Below are 12,740 nucleotides of genomic sequence, written 5' to 3' on the forward strand. Positions count from 1 at the left end.
TTACACTAGAATTTATAGCTCTTCTTTTATGACATAAACTTTAGTTTAGGCAGAGAATAAGAAAGATATTTCTCGGGGTACCTGGGTGGCTCAGTGGTTAAGTGTCTGCCTTCGGCTCGGGTCATGATCCCAGGGTCCTGGGTTTGAGCCCCCCATCAGGCTCCCTGCTCGGCAGGAAGCCTGCTTCTCCCTCTCCCACTCCCCCTGCTTGTGTTCCCTCTCTCACAGTCTCTCTCACTGTCAAATAAATGAAATCTTAAAAAAAAAAAAAGAAAGAAATATATTTCTCCTATTCTTATTCATTTATTTATGTATACAAGCACTGTAATTGTTAAATGTTTTGGCTATCATTCAGGTTTGTGGCCATTTGTTTCCATGGAGGCAGGGAGCTGTCAGGGAGGGCCTGGAAGTGGTGAGAGAGGAGGCCAGGGTGCAAGCAAGGCCCAGTTCACAAAGGGCCTTGTGAGCAGGATTTAGGAATCAGAGCTTTTGCATGAGTAACAGAGAGGCATAGGAACCATGTCAGAGAAGAGTGATGTGATCAGATTTGGACCTTAGCTGCAGCATGAGAACTAGAGGACACAGGGGCAGACAGGAAGCTGGTAAATTTGCCACGGTAAATGGGGTGAGAGATAACGGTGCTCAGAATTAGATTCATGATGGTAGGAGGCAGGAGAAGCAGGTGTTTCACACACTATTTATTAGGAAGACTTGAAACATTTTGGTGATTGATATGTCATAGACCAAATGTTTGTGTTCCCCTCAAAATTCCTATACTAAAAGACAGTGCAGCTAGATTTGGAGATGGAGCCTCTAAGGAAGTAAGTAATTAAGGTCAAATGAGGTCATAAGGATGGGGTCCTGATCTGATGGCTTTAGTATCTTCAAAGGAAGAGAATCCAGAGCACTTGGACTCTCTCTCTCTCTCTCTCACTCTCTGCCATGTGAGGACACAGAGAGAAACCAGATGTCTGAAAGCCAGGAGGGGAGTCTTCACCAGAAACCAAATTTGTCAACACCATGATCCTGGACTTCCCGGCCTAAAGAAATGGGAAGGAAAAATTCCTATTGTTTAAACAGCACAGATGATGGAATTTGGTTGTAGCAGTACAAATCGGTTAACACAGATGGGGATTCAGGGAGGGGAAGGAATTCAATGGAATATGCGGGGCTCTAGCTGGTCACTACATCACCTGGGGTACCCAGACCCTGATAAAGAAGAGGAGAAACAGGCTTGTGGAGGAGGGTGAGTTCTGTTCTAGGCATACAGTGTTTGAGAGACAACGGGGATCCTCATGAAGATGTCCAGTCAACAGCGCGATACATGAGTCTGCTGCTCAGGAGAAAAAGCTATATTAGAGATACATGTTTGGGAATAATCAGTTTATAAATGATCATTAAAGACTTGAAAATAAATGACATTTCTCAGGGAAAGTATAGGTGAAAAGAAAAAACCCTGAAGATACAAGTTTGAAGATGGTCAATTTTTAAGGAATGGGAAAAGGAAAAAAGAGAGCTCTTAAGTAGGATTAAGAACAGGGGCGCCTGGATGGCTCAGTGGGTTAAGCCTCTGCCTTCAGCTTGGGTCATGATCTCAGGGTTCTGGAATCGAGCCCCGAATCGGTCAGGGAGCCTGCTTCCTCCTCTCTCTCTGCCTGCCTCTCTGCCTACATGTAATCTGTCTGTCAAATAAATAAACAAAATCTTTAAAAAAAAAAAGAAGAAGAAGGATTAAGAACAATAGTGCAGGGAGCAGGGGAATCCAAGAAAGCACGGCAGACAAAACAGAAGGGATGGAACATCAAGAGGGAGAGCATGATGGGGCACCCCAGGGGGCTCAGTCTGTTGGGCATCCAACTCTTTGTTTCCGCTCAGATCATGATCTCATGGTTGTGGGATTAAGCCCCGGGTGGGGCTCTGTGCTCCATGCAGAGTCTGCTTCAGATTCTCTCTCCCTCTCATTCACTCTCTCCCCCTCAAATAAATAAATAAAATCAAGAAGGAGGAGGAGAAGAAAGGCATGAACCATAATGTCAGATGTCAATGGGAGATGAAGTCAGATTAGGACCAAGCAGGGATCCCCGGGTGAATTCACCAGCAGCCAGGATGCTGCTGAGGACCCGAAAAGGAGGACTTCCCGTGCTGGAGTAAGAGGCGGCAGCAGCCGGGGAGCAGAGAGTTAAGGGCTGCAGCAGCAGAATGAACTGGGACAGAAATGAAGGCAGAACAACACAAGAAATAAGGTCAATGCATATTTGCAAATTTTTTACCCTGGAGTTGTAATTTTTTTAAATAGATGTAAATAGTAACACAGAATTCATTACTAAAAGGCATAAAGAGATACTTTATTTGTGCAATGCTATTTTTTAAATTAGGCTATTTGGCAGGTTAGAAATGAAGTCACATTTCAACCTCATGTGGAACTAGATTGGTATATTTTGCTCAGATTAGCTTTTAATAGAAACAAAGCCTCCTGAATCTCTGAGCTTTCAAAACTGTTACTTTTGTTTATTTGTAAAGTGGCCTGAGAGCAACTACAAACACATTCCGAAACCAGGCAAATTCCAGGAAAGTTATCTTTGTGCATTGCAATGCTGGTTGCCATTATTACTATTTGAAGATAATATTCTGTACATTACTAAAATCAGATGACCTGTATTGAACCAGATCTTCACTAATCCATTATTGAGATGGAAATCTCTGGAGTATTGTCAAGAGTCTAGGATGAGCTCTTTTTGCCACATCTACTGCGAGGATGAAGACCAGTCTCAGCAATCAGATGGGCGACATCCCGGAGAATGTCGACATCACCCTGAAGGGACGCACGGTGATCGTGAAGGGCCCCAGAGAAACCCTGCGAAGGGACTTCAACCACATCAACGTAGAACTCAGTCTCCTTGGAAAGAAAAAGAAGAGGCTCCGAGTTGACAAGTGGTGGGGGATCAGAAAAGAACTGGCTATGGTTCACACCATCTGTAGTCAGTCACATGCAGAACATGATCAAGGGCGTTACACTGGGCTTCCGATACAAGATGAGGTCTGTGTATGCTCACTTCCCCATCAATGCTGTTATTCAGGAGAATGGTTCTGTTTTTGAAATCCAAAATTTCTTGGGTTTTAAATATATCCGTAGGGTTCGGATGAGGCCAGGTGTTGCTTGTTCTGTATCTCAAGCCCAAAAAGATGAGTTAATTCTTGAAGGAAATGACATTGAACTTGTATCGAACTCAGCTGCTTTGATTCAGCAAGCCACAACTGTTAAAAACAAGGATATCAGAAAATTTTGGGGTGGTATCTATGTTTCTGAAAAAGGAACAGTTCAGCAGGCTGATGAATAAGATCTGAGTTGTCCATCTGCAGAAACAGCGAGAAGCCGGATGATTTTTAAGACTTATTTGTGATATTTTAAAGATGCAATAAAAGCTATACTGTTTCATGGGGGGGGGGGAGTCTAGGATGAAACTAGGCCTGTCCCTTTCCCTCACCTTCTCCCTCTTTCTGTCCCTCAATAATCATCCAAATGTGACAAGCTCTATGGCAACATCTCACAAGAGCATAGCTCGTGTTATTTCAGAGGTCTCTGTTTACCTGGGAGTCTGAATTCCTCTGCAAGAAGTTCTTTCCTGCTTTGAAACCATCAAATGTATCAGAGGATGCTATCACTTTTCCTCCCCCCAGATTCTGAACGTGGCCCATCTAGGACCCATTACCTTCATGTTCTCCCTGATTGTCTTCTGCCCCGCCAAAGTCAAGGCAGATATCCAATCTTTATGCAGCAGAAACTGGCTCTAACTGCTCATACAGTCTTCTAAACTGTGCTTTTGCAGGCCTTAACTTCAAAAATACAAAAGTTAAAAATCGACTACGTGTCAGCCCACCCCTGTGGCATGAAGGTAAATCTCATAAAGCATTTGGGGAATAAAATATATGGGAGGTGGCGGGGGGGTAGTTTAGATCTCAAAATATTCACTTGCCACTTATGCAAATAAAAGACAGAAGGAAGCAGGTACAAACCAGTTGGATATAATTCAAAGAATTAAAGCACCCATAAACAACACCATAATCACTGGGAACAATTTATATGTGTATGCATATATTTCTACTATGTCTATCTGCTGCTACCTGTAGGTTGCAACCTGCTTTGTTTAATTTAATCATTCACCTATCCCGTGCGTAACATTATTTAGTTCCGGAAAACCTTGCTAAGTGAGAAAAACAGTAATTTTTACATTTTCATTGATTTCGATGGGAAAAATCATGACACAATTCATGCCAACTTATGATACCCAAACAATTTCCACATTGCTAACTGAAAAATTAAAATAAATTAGATAAGCAACACAATAATATTTGAAGAGATATGATTTGGTTTGTACATTGATTAAAATATAATAAAGATTATTCTCTCAAAATGAGGAAGAAGGATGTTGATAGTGGGTGTCAGTGAGGGATAGTATGGAAGGAGTAATCTTTTAGAAGATAAATTCTGCGGGTACCATTTTTTTTTACCAACTTTTTAAAGTTGGGGGGATTTGTGGTTATTATTTTACGCTGAAATCAGACTTAGAAATAACTTATAATACTGAAAGCCACTTTAAGGGAAAAATAAAGGCTAAAGCTACTAGCCCTTGGTGACATAGAAATGCTGTATCTTTATCCCACTTGACTAGCGAACTTACACAAAGCAATCACTTTGGAATCAACAAATATGGTGCCCACTTCACTGTTCCATATGGTATTATTTGATTAGAAACTACTGTGTTGAGAAAATTGGTGAGTGTTCACTAGTCTAAATAAATAATGTTTAGGATGGCACATTCATTTAGTTTTCTTTCAGTGAAAAATAATTACTTTTTTGAAAAGAGTTTTCTGGAAACTGATAAAGCTGTTTAACAGCCATTTGCCAAAATATATATTATATGAAGTAACTCTACTTCTATATGAAGTATATGAACTCTATTACTATATGAAGTAAACTCTACATATGAAAACATTATCTCATGGTAGTATATATGATTCTACAGCAATATTTTAAGTGGCTGCATAAATTCCATTATGTAAATATACCAAACAATTCCCAGTTGTTAGAAATTTAGTGATTTTCCAAATTTCATTATTATAAACAATACTGTGGATGAACATTTCTGTGGGTAAGTTTCCTAGAAAGTTACTCATATGCAAGAATTAGCTTTGACCGGGAGCTAGATTCCTAATTCTCATCCCAACTAATATATTTTTCTCTATGCCAAATTGGGGAAACTCAGATCACATTAGATCTGTTAGAGATAGATTCTGCACAAACAAAGAAACGAACACATTAGATTCCCATAAACACACACAGAAAAGTTTACATTGATGGCCCAATTCAAGTGAATACAAGTCTCACTCCAGTGTAACTATAATCATCATAATAATATTAACAATATTATTGTAACAATAAGAATATTATTATTAAAATAATATTCCTTTCAAGACACAGAGTCAAGAAAAAAAAAATCTAGTCCTTGTTCAATGTACGTTGTCCTGATGGCTTGGAATGGGAATCTCTTCCGAATGATCTAATTCTTGTGGACCAGAGCATTTTTGAGGGTTTTCCAACTTTCTTAACTTCGCCAATTTAGGGGAAAACTGTGCTGTACTGAAAAGAATATGAGAATTGGCTCTAATTCTTCAGCCTTTATCTTTGTTTCTTTATTGATGTGTAAAGTAATTAATATGGAAAAATTCCAGTGAACCACATGGGCACAGTACTCAGCACTAATCATGTTACATAGTTAACACACACACACACACACACTCTCACTCTCTCTCTCTCCCTGGGTAACAGAAGGAGAAATGAACCTGGTGATGAATCCATTGAAGCCAGACTCCATGGCTTTTAAAAGGTATAATCTACTATGGATAGAGAGTAAAGGTATAATCTACTATGGATAGAGAGTAAAACTAGTATGTTTTCATACACAGAGAAATAAATGGCCTCAAATCCATATTTCCAATTCAGATCTGACATTTTCCTGCTGAAGCACGGGTCTTGGCCACGCAAAATATTGTGTCATAAACAAGTTTTCTGTAGATGCTACCAATCTATTTCAAATTCAACAAGTTCCCTTAGCTTCTGTCTCCAGTAGTTCATGTAAAAAACACAGTACATAAATGTAATTTATCATCTTATTCAAGAATGATAGAGTAAAGTTTATATAAATCCTGTCAACACAGTCCAGAACTGGTGAGGTGAACTGATTTTCTATCTACTCTCTCTGGACTTGACTTCCTTGAAAAAGAGTTGTGTTGGGTTATAAACTTCATAAACAGCAAATCAATGAGCCTTTCACTTTCCTTTATTCTCTTTACAAGATGGCAGCCTACGGCAGTAGAAGGCTCCCCAGACAAAGCAGAAGTGGAAATACCAAAGAGGTGCTACTGCTGCTTCCTGGGCCACTGGTATGCAACTGCCACAACCCCAAAACCTCCACAGCAATCATAGGCAACCCCTAGCAGTTGCTACTGTGGAAGCCAGAGGCAGAGAGTGTACCTTTTCTGCCCACCTCTTAAATCTCACAAAAGCCTCTTAACAACAGCACCTAAGAGGGAGCCCGTAGGCAAAGGTACCTGGGAAGCATAGTGTGCAGACTCCTAGAAAGGAGGAAACAAAAGGAAGAAGCAAGCCACAAGTCACAGGATCCAAGAAGCAAGGAGTTAAACACTGGAGGGTGGTGAGGGGAATGTGCAAATGAGTGGTCCTGAATGGCCATGGCCTGGAGATGAACCAGCCCAGACTGGAGCAGTAGGATGATAGGTTCTAAGAAAGTTGTTTCCAGGTGGGGAATAATAGATGATTAATAGATGATCTAATACGTGTGGCTATACAGAAAGGACATTTACCATTCTGTCAGAATATCTGAGGAAGAAGTAAGTGTATAAAAAAAAATCAGAGCAATTCTAAATTCTGGGGAAGACAAAAAATATGAAAGAAAGAAACTGCAATTATATTACACTATATTATATTATATGATAATGCTGTGAACCATAGTTATATAATCAAAATAGTGTAAATCCTGAACACTGATTTCAGAAAAATACGTGATACTGGGAAGATGGGAGCAGAAGCTTGATGGGATTGGTGGGGATACTGGAGTTGAGGAAGTCCAAGAGAGATAAAACTTCAACTTCTCTGGTAGAAAATCAATAAAACACGCTTAAAACAAAAATAATGAGGAATATCATTAAAGCATGAGGATCCAATTCACGTATAATAAAGCAAATAATTTAAATTGTAACTTGCCGGGCGCCTGGGTGGCTCAGTGGGTTAAGCCGCTGCCTTCGGCTCAGGTCATGATCCCAGGGTCCTGGGATCAAGTCCCGCATCGGGCTCTCTGCTCAGCAGGGAGCCTGCTTCCCTCTCTTTCTCTCTGCCTGCCTCTCTGCCTACTTGTGATCTCCCTCTGTCAAATAAATAAATAAAATCTTTAAAAAAAAAAAAAAAATTGTAACTTGCCACATGTCATACACGTAGTACTGAGGCTTCCGATCCAGGTCTGTTTCACAAAATCTGTGGTTTTTTTTTTAACTCCTCTATGTGCCGACTCTGCCTTGCTGGCAACGTCTTGTTTTGTGTCTCGGGTGTTTAAGCCATAAATCCTCCCCCACAACATGTGCATGTCTAACACCACCGAGTCCCAGGCACCATGTTCGAGATACTGCCCAGAACTTACTGCCGAGAAGAATGGGACCAAACAAACCCTTTGTCTCTACCATTTGGTCACAACCAACAGCCGCAGGTCCTTTGACTTGGATCCTCTGGCAATGAACTGTAATGTCAAGATCTTTGCACAATTTTAGGAAATCTTTTTTTTTTTTTAAATTTATTTGACAGAGAGAGATCACAAGTAGATGGAGAGGTAGGCAGAGAGAGAGAGAGAGGGAAGCAGGCTCCCTGCTGAGCAGAGAGCCCGATGTGGGACTCGATCCCAGGACCCTGAGATCATGACCTGAGCTGAAGGCAGCGGCTTAACCCACTGAGCCACCCAGGCGCCCCAGGAAATCATTTTTCACACAGATTATTTTCGTTCCTGATTTCTTAGAAATACAGCAAGAAGCGTGGCTAACTTCTTATTCATGGTCCCATGCCACGGCGTTTACGGTCTCACGGAAAGACCCTGTTTCCTACCACAGGCTCCTTCGGAGAACTTTTTCAGGTAAACGGCAGGTCTCAAGTAGTTCGTTGTCAGCTATTAATTAGCATCGGGGTGTGTGTGGGGGGGGGGTGATCCCTCGGTCCTACCACATACGAATGAACAGCCAGAAGATCGGGGTACTTTGAAAGCATCCCAAGCGAGCTCGTCGTGTGAAGCCCGCATTGAAAACCAGAGGGTGAAGCGCTGTTCCCAGACCCGCAGCACCGCCGTCCCCTGAGAACTTGTTAAAAATGCCAACTCGTGGCCCCAAGTCAGACCCACGGAATCCCAGACTCCGGGAGCCCGCGGCCCCAGGGGAGCGTGGTGCACACTTGAATTCGTTTCTAGGACGGTCCGAGCAGGTTACCAGAAACCAGGTAGCTCATTCAAAAAACTTTTAAAAGTTAAAAAATAAAGACCTTAATTTCTCACAGTTCTGGAAGGGTGGGCAGGGCAGCACTCCGTCGGAAGGCTCCTTCTGTTCCTCGCCTCTTCCAGCTCTGGCTGCCGCGCTCCTCCAGGCGGCCGAGCGCCGGCGTCGGCCTCGTCTTCACAGCGTCTTCCCGCCGTGCGTCTGCTCATGCGCCGGGTCTCCGAAGGACGCTCCGCCTGGATATAGCGCCCCCCGCTGGAGACCCGCGCCTTATGACACCTGCGAAAACCGCCTCTCCGCTCACCTGCACCGGTTCCGGAGACCTCTCTTGGCGGAGGCAGGGAGGGCACCTTTGGACCCATTACCACACTCAAGTTTAGAAACTCTGGTTGAGGACCAGTGAATGAGGAAATTCCACGTCAAAAGATGCACTCTGGGGGGCATCGGACTCTTGATTTCAGCTGCAGGCATGATCTCAGGGTGGAGATCGAGCCCGGCGTGGGGCTCCGCACTGAGTGTGGAACCTGCTTGTGGTTCTCTTTCTCCCTCTCCCTTTGCCCCTTCCCCTGATTGCGCGCTCTCTCTCTCTCTCAAATAAATAAATAAATAACAATACTTTTTTTAAACATCCACTTTTTTCATTTTCTCCTCTTCATAGTTGTGTGTGTGTGTGTGTGTTAAGATTTTATTTATTTATTTGACAGGGAGAGACACAGCGAGAGAGGGAACACAAGCAGGGGGAGTGAGAGAGGGAGAAGCAGGCTTCCCGCTGAGCAGGGAGCCCAATGTGGGGCTCGATCCCAAGACCATGAGACCAGGACGCGAGCGGAAGGCAGGCGCTTAGCGACTGAGCCACCCAGGCGCCCTCGTTGTGCTCTTTTGATTATGTTTTTCTACTCCTTTTCCACTATCTAAACTTTTTCTCTCGGTCTCAGATCGTCCCTGATGACGATCTGACTCTTCTCCTTAGAGCCTTATTCACGCTAGAAACTGCAATTCTGCTAACAGAAAAGTCAGGGTAGGCCTCAAATAAACGTGCCTTTATCAGATGAAATATCAGAAGTCACGTTGCACATAAAGTGTGATGAAAACGGATTTTAGAATTAATACTACAGATAACAATAAAATGCTATATATAAATGTTTAGGAATTCTGATTTTTTTAATCGTTGCAACTAGCGCCCTCTGGTGGCCAATATAGGAACTGATTTAAAAACCGGAATCCTTTTTCTCACTCACTGATTATATAAAAACATATTGAGTTTCTAATGTGTGTCAGACACTGCAGATGTCTAAATGAGGGACCTAGACAAGCAAATTGCATACCCTGTTCTTCAGTTCAACTTTTCTCCACATTATTTCAGAAATGCTAGAATATCATATGATTGAAATATTTATTTCACTAGAGAGTCTATATGAACTATTTCAAGTTCATCGGGGTAACTATGCAGACTTTCCACGGAAGCAAGATTTTTCTTTCTGAAATGTTAATTACAGAAACTTCATAATGCATGAAAATGAATGAAATTTATAACTGTAACTTAGAAGCCCTGGGTGTGATGTTATGAATCATACAGGTTGATATGGAAATTTTAGCTCTTTAAAATTCCTTTATTTATAATGGAATCATTACATATATTTTTGCCTTTGAAAACTAGAAGTTAGTTCAAGATAACTAACCAAGCATACCCTTCTTCCTCCCCAATCCCATTAAAATAATTAAAGAAATATAAACAGCCAAATTAAGCTGTATAGAGTTAGCTAGTGGAAAAGGTGGCACCACCAGACCACGAGAGAGTTCAATTTTGACAAAATGTACTGAGCATGTATGTAGAGAATTCCTGTCAAGGATGCAAATTTATGGTTAGTACTGGGCCTTCTAAAAGGCATACTGGTATTTATAAAAAGAGGAGGTCCTCTGGGAAGAAGTTGTAGCTGGAAAGGAATGAGGGGGATTCAGAAGAAACAGGAAATTAAAGCAGGCTGCGACCTGAAGAAATAGAAGTTTCTAGAGATCTCTGGAGGTACTGGGGAGAACACTGGATTTCCAACAGCGTATGGGATGAATGTTGTAGCAATTCTACTAGTTATTAAAGGACCAGGCAATCTCCAAAGTCGGCAGGATGTGAGGACATGCAGACCAACAACTAGTTGGGTTTCAAATAGCTAAAATTTGCAAATTATTTGGTTTTGTGTTAAATGAAGCACTATGGTCTCCATCCCTATAAGACCACCTCTATTTACTTGAATTTGATACACTTCATTTGACTAAGAAAAGGGCAGTAAGAGGTACCCTGAGGGTGAAAGGGACTGACTGCAAGACGTGTTGAACTTGGGAATATTATTTCTCATTTGTATCACATTGGTGGCTGGGGGTGCGGGGGGAATCTGGATGGTGCCAAATTTGCTCAGGGAACCTGCCCATGATTCATCGAATGTGTTGTTTACAAGCCTCAAGCCGAGGGAGGTTCAATCAAGGTCTAGCCCACACTCACCTGAATGATGGGAGTAGAGCATCAAGGGGAAAAGACCACTCCAGTACCCTGCATCCCAAGCCAGCTTACCTACTGGAAACAGACCCCAAACATCTACATTCCTTGTTATAGGGCTGAAATGCATCCCCCATAATTTAACCTGTTGAAGCCCCACCACCTCAGAATGTGATGTGTTTGGAGACAGAACCCTTCAAGAGGTGATTAAGTTAAAATCAGGCCATTGGGATGAGCCCTCACCTAAACAGACTGGTCTCCTTATATGAAGAGTAAATTCAGGGGCACAAAGAGATGCCCGAGGTGCACACACACACAGTTTGCGAGGGTACAGCAAGAAGGCAGCTGTCTACAAACCTAGGGGAAGTCAACAGCTGACACCTTGACCTTGGGCCTCCTGCCTCCAGAACTGTGAAAACCCAGTTTCTGTTGTTTAAGCTGCCGGGTCTGTGGTGCTCTATTAGGGCGGCCCTCTCAAGCTAATAAATTCCTTGAGGTATAATGTCTGATTTTTAAGTTTCTGTTACCTAAGCTAGGCTTCCTTGTATCTTTTCTTCCGCTACTAAAGTCCACCCACCAAAGATCACCAAAATACACCTGTTGCAGGGGGGAGGTGTAGCTTCCTGTAGCAAGGGGAACACATGGCATGAGAATTGTGACGTATCTCAAACATTTGGGGAAGGATATTTACAGGGTTTGGGGGCGGGGGGACAGGGGTTTATCATCAGGTGGTTTAAGACAATCTGGTTTAAAGCGGTGGTTTAATGAGCAGGTCTGCACAGGGATGGGTCAGAATTCGTAGACCAGCGGTTTTGACTGCTACAAGATATGAGTCCTTATACAGTTAATATTAAATCAAGTTGATGACTTCACTTGAACACAGGGGTCTGAATGGGCTGGGGTTGAAGGGGTCTGTGCTTAAACGGTTTGTCTTGTGTGTTATGGTTTGGTACAGGTTGTCTCTTTTGCAAGTTATGGTTTCTGTGTCATTTCTCACTAGTCAGAACCTCTTTGTGTTTACCTCTGTGATCTCAGATATGATCCAGAGAACGGATATGGATAAGTGAGCACTTTATCAGGGAAAAGCAACTGCTTACTTTCTAGGTGATTCCAAAAGTCCTTACCTGTTTAAGAATAACCATGATCCTAATATTAAAAAGAGGCCACTTGGTGTCTGAAAAACTAAAGTCTCCACACACTCAATTAACCCAAATTTATTTTTTCAAGATAACTGAGATCCAAGAAGTGAAACTATATGAACAATTTGGCTCAAACATTTTAAGTGGGTCTGTGGGGAATCAAACAGTCCTCGATTGCATTCCCATCTCCCCAGCTTGTTAGTTGTAGGATCGCAGGCAAATTATTTAACACCTCTGGGTCCATTTCATCACCAGCAAAATAGTATATCTAAGAGTACGTCCCTCGAAGGGTAAATGTAAGAATAAAATAAGTTAATACATGCCAGTGTAGTTATCTGGTGGTACATTAAAAAACAACTCAAACTTAGGGGCTTAAAAGAGCAGTTTTATTTTGTGGGTCAGGAATTTTATCAGGGTTCATCCCCACAGGCATCAGTTGAAGTGATTACGTTGAGGCAGAAAGACACACTTCCAAGATGGCTGCCAGGTGGGAACATCTCCCGGGGCTGTTGGCCAAAAACCTTGATTCCTCTCCAGTGAGCCTCTCCACGGGGCTACTTGGGCTC

At 42.3% G+C, this 12,740-nt stretch overlaps 1 pseudogene; it reads left to right on the top strand.

Annotated features, from left to right (window-relative positions):
• Positions 1–2,735: 2,735 nt before the first annotated feature.
• Positions 2,736–3,434, top strand: LOC131813017 (large ribosomal subunit protein uL6-like; annotated as a pseudogene).
• The last annotated feature ends 9,306 nt before the right edge of the window (positions 3,435–12,740 follow it).

Source organism: Mustela lutreola, chromosome 12 (assembly GCF_030435805.1).
Source record: "Mustela lutreola isolate mMusLut2 chromosome 12, mMusLut2.pri, whole genome shotgun sequence".
Lineage (NCBI taxonomy): Eukaryota > Metazoa > Chordata > Mammalia > Carnivora > Mustelidae > Mustela > Mustela lutreola.